The sequence below is a fragment of the Aptenodytes forsteri genome, unplaced genomic scaffold, assembly GCF_000699145.1.
Source record: "Aptenodytes forsteri isolate BGI_AS27 unplaced genomic scaffold, ASM69914v1 Scaffold65, whole genome shotgun sequence".
Lineage (NCBI taxonomy): Eukaryota > Metazoa > Chordata > Aves > Sphenisciformes > Spheniscidae > Aptenodytes > Aptenodytes forsteri.
In genome coordinates, this window is record NW_008795127.1 from 2,386,709 (window position 1) to 2,391,623 (window position 4,915).

Here is a 4,915-nt window from a genome sequence, read left to right on the forward strand (position 1 = left end):
GTTGAGTCCCCATCCCTGGAGGTATTTAAAAGACATGTAGATGAGGCGCTTAGGGACATGGCTTAGTGGACGTGGTGGTGTTGGGTTGATGGTTGGACTCGATGATCTTTAGAGGTCTTTCCAACCTTAATGATTCTATGATTCTATCTACGTCCCTCAGGGACAATGAATTGCAACCTGCATGAACAGTACAGAAGTGACACACACAGCATTTATCACTGCTTTGTGGCTTCATAATTCGCATACTGAAGCTCTAGTTAGAGAACTCTCATCTTTAACAAAACTTTTGAGAGTGATGTTTGCTGAAGTCCATACAATGGAATTCTTATTTTTTTTTATTGGTCTGTTAGCACATCGGTTTCCCGCATAAGCAATTCTGTTCTCCAGTATCTTAATATATCCCAAAATAGCTCTCCACATTAAAAAAGCAGAGTGCTCCACGCTGCCTAAAGAGTTTTTTTTCCATCATTTCCTTCAAACAATTAATGGTGGCCAAATGATGGCCCACCTCACTAATATAATTAGGTAATAATAAAGTTATTAAACTTTTCTCTCCAGGTTTGGTCTAAGAGTGTTTCATCCTATATAACTCTGGAAAAACCTGGAAACTGGGAAGGAAGACCAAAAAAGAGGAAACTTGGAATTGTGGGGTTTTTTGGCTTGTGTTCCTCAGAAAGCACTCAAGAGCCAGCCGAGAGATATCAGGTAATCTCTGATCCAGCAGAGCATCCAAGAAGCCTTCTGAAATTGTTACAGAAGTGTTTTACTGATAACTCACACATTTGAAAGACATGGATCAAGACATCAAATATGAAGAATCATGCTCTCAACTTCATTAACACCAACTGACTTTTGTGCAAAATGGCAGATGTTTGATGAAGAGTTGCCTCTGCTATTGTTCTCTAGAACAGCAGATCTGCGTTCTCTTTAAAAGACACCATCTGTCTTTAGCTATATTCAGTTCTCATTTTTGACTTTGGAATTTGTTAAGTGTGCTCCCCCCACCCCGATTACAATAAAATTTTGTCTGGTGATAGAAAAAAAATTATGTAAAACTGAAAGCCCTAGCCAGATTTTTGTGAAAGATGTTTTGTAAATAAGCAACTCTGCCATCACAGTAAGTTGAGTTTACTACACAACTTAAAATTTGCTTTTCAGGAATCTTTATATATCTGAGAACTTTTACAAAAGCTACAAAGTGTCACTGACTGTCTTTATGGTTAGATGTTTCTGAAGATGTAAAAGGCTTTGATATAGACTCAGCATCTACGAATTTGTGATCTTCTTTATGCTTTTTTGAGATCTAATATACTAAAATCAAAACAACATAAGATGCTTATCAAGACAATACTATCTCTGGAAGATTAATCTGTTTTCTAAATAGAAGCTGGAAAGATGGCTAGTGCCAGATTTTCTGCCAGTCACCTTGGGCAAAACTGGATTGAATTTTATTGCTGTAGATTTAGTTTGACATCTAAGGACTCAAAACCAATGTTTTGTCAGTCATTGAAATGGTTATACTTTTTAATATGTTTAATAAGAGCATTATATAATATAGAATCCTTTAAAAATTACAATACTTTTAACTGAGCACCAAATAAATACATTAAAACATAAGGAGACTCTCAAGCCTGAAGTGAAATCACATGCATTTAAAAAACCCCCAACTATTAAAAGCGCATTATCTAAATATTTAAAGCCTCTTGGTCATCTATTGTAACCAATTCCAATACTTACGCCAATTTCATATAACTGGCAGCAAACCGTACAACTGCTCTCCTAATGATGTGAAAAGCGACTACAGTCACCGCAGCTATCACTATGAAACTGGTCCAAGAGAATGATATGCCTGCTAAGAGCACTATTTTGCTAGTAAAACTAACTTTCTCTGTTCCAAGAGTAAACAGTTAAAAACATACGGGGAAACAAATATGAAAAGGCTTTTTCAGGAAATGGAGAACAGAAGCTTATTGTTTATCTTGCTCTTGATACGCACTGCTAGTCCATTGTTTCAAGAACTTTGTACAAGGCTATTTGTCTTTCAGACTCATTTTCTGCTAGAATGTGTTCAACTACTGTGTAAGATTGTGGGGGTTTTTTTTGGGAGGGTGCTGGGGGTGTTAGGGAGCAGGGTTTCCTTAAAGTCCTAAACCTCTGACAGGTAAACAAGCTAGGACTCTAAACCTGCAATGCTCATTGTGACTTACCAACTCAAATGACTGGGTTTGTTGAACTAGCTGATCAAAAGGATTTTTGAGCCCAAATCCAAAATGACAATCTTTAAAATACCCAGTTTACATATACTCAAATTCCTAAGCATCTATATATCTTTTAACAGTAAAGCTCCCAGTTACCTCAAATTCTCCTGCTGGACCAAGCGAGCTGTGTCTCACCTTGATGAAACCACTTTGGTGACAGCTGTCATGTACAAACTTGTCTTTTATCAACCTTGCGTCTGAGGCACAAACATCTATAAGACATTCTCAGGTTATTTTCACTCTTCATAAAAACTGTGGAAGATGGTGTTAGCCCACCACATTTTATTTTTTTAAAAAACACTGTACTGATGGTCATTAAAACATTTGCCACAGATACTGAAAAGCTGGATTAAATTTCCAGAAGGGTTTACAGTCATATCTCCCACTTCGCTGACACAGAATACTAAGCATCAAGCTACTGTCTGTGCTTTTGAGGACATTGGCCCATCTTTCATAGGGTAATTACGGACTTCATGTGGCTCACAGAGCAAGAGCCTGATGGTCTCTCTTTAGCTTAATAAAGAGAATATACCTAGGAGAAAGGAAAATTTGAGTGACTGCCTCTCCTCTAGTTACTCTGAAATATTAACACCCGAACAATATACTCTGAAATATTAACACCTTCTGACAGTTGTCCATGGATAAGACTGTGCCCGCTTCTCAAGGAAGAATTGCCATCACTAGGCTCTGAGGCCATGCATGCTCCTGTGCACAGCTGCCCCTCTCAGTCTCAAGCTAGCCGGTCCACGCAAAGCAAAAGAAATTCACAGAAGAAACACAAGTCCCAGTTCCCTCCCTTCACTTCACAAAGATTTACGTTACAGAGCACACAAGGCCTAATGCCATTCTGCTCTTTCTTAAACCACTAGATTATGGCCAGGCCAGCTTTACACCTCCGCACTCTGCATTGAGTTTCTATTCCAATTACCATGACTAAATCCACAAAGGAATTTAGGCTTCTCAATAATTAACACAATGGTGTTCAGCCAATTTGCCAAGCTGCCAATTTAGTAAAGAAAAAAATAAGGGACCTATATGAAAAACAGTCCTTAGCTTTACCAATCAAGTAATTTTACCATTTTCTGCTACTCTTAGCATAGAGGGTAGGGAACAGCAGACCTACCGCAACTGAAGCTTTCAGGCACTGAACCCCAGGGTGAAGGGAATGATACTTGTTACCTCAACTGAGTACAAACCCCTCACTAGAACAACAGGTAAAAGCAGTGTAGAGAACCATCTTTCCTTAAATGTTCCTTTAGTCAGTTTATCCATTTTGCTACTATAATCCTCTTAACTGAAAACACAACCTAAAGACATAAGCAACTGCGTAAAGCTTTGAAGGCTTCCAGCTATGGGTAGATAACACTTCAGCATTTTAGAATACAAGATAATACTGGCAGAGTCTGATATTTTTCTGATATCTCCCCCCCCCCCCCCCAAGAGACTGATCTCAAAGGCAGTATCTGGTTTTCAGCAAGACCCAACATTTGCATTTGGGTTTCCTACCTCTAATTGCAACATAGGATATTAACATCATAAAAACAGCTAAAGTCAGCCAAAGGTTATTGGGATACAATTGCTTCAGCAAACTCTCAGTTTGCTGCTCACAGTTTCACACAATCATGACAGTTATTAGTCCTTCAGGCTGCAAAGAAGGTAGTTATTTCAAGAGCTCAGGTACATGCCACCAGTGGACTCAAGCCATTTGCAGCTACGCTGCCTCCACCTTTGCCCACCTTCATGTTGCTTATCTGTGAGAAAAGGTGCTACCAAAATGCCTGAGCCTACCAAGCCAGCTCCTGCTCGCAACAAGAACTCCAAGAATGCTGTCACCAAAACCTGAGAGAAGGGCTACAAGCAACATATAGCAAGAATAGCAGAAAGGAGAGTTACTGCATCCATCAGTACAAGGTGCTGAAGGAGATCCATCATGAGACCGGTATCCTAACCAAGGCCATGGGCATCATGAATGCCTTTGTCAATGACATTACTGAATGTATCACTGGACAAGCATGTTGTCTGGCACATCACAAAGAATGCTTGACCACCAGTTCTTGAGAGGGTGGAGTGTGCCACGCACTAGGAGCTGCCCAGAGAGCTGGCCAAGCATGCCATGCCCGAGGACACCAAGGCTATCAGGCAAATTCAGCAGCTCTAAGACTTAAAGTGTGCTTTTGCCCAAGCACTTGGGGGTATTGGTGGATAAAAAACTGGACGTGAGCTGGCAATGTGTGCTCGCAGCCCAGAAGGCCAACCGTATCCTGGGCTGCATCAAAAGAAGTGGGGCCAGCAGGTCGAGGGAGGTGATTCTGCCCCTCTACTCTGCCCTGGGGAGACCCCAGCTGGAGTACTGCGTCCAGCTCTGGAGTCCTCAGTACAGGAAAAATATGGACCTGTTGGAGTGGGTACCCAGAGGAGGGCCACAAAAATGATCAGAGTGATGGAACACCTCTCCTCTGAAGAAAGGCTGAGAGAGTTGGGGTTGTTTAGCCTGGAGAAGAGAAGGCTCTGAGGAGACCTTATTGCAGCCTTTGGATACATAAAGGGTGCTTATATGAAAGAAGGGGACAAACTTTTTAGCAGGGCCTGTTGCGATAAGACAAGGGGGAATGGCTTTAAACTAAAGGGGAGTAGATTTAGACTAGATATAAGGAAGA

General features: G+C 40.8%; 1 pseudogene; it reads left to right on the forward strand.

Moving 5' to 3' along the window:
• The first annotated feature begins 4,032 nt into the window (after nt 1-4,032).
• On the forward strand, nt 4,033-4,416 carry LOC103897418 (annotated as a pseudogene).
• The last annotated feature ends 499 nt before the right edge of the window (nt 4,417-4,915 follow it).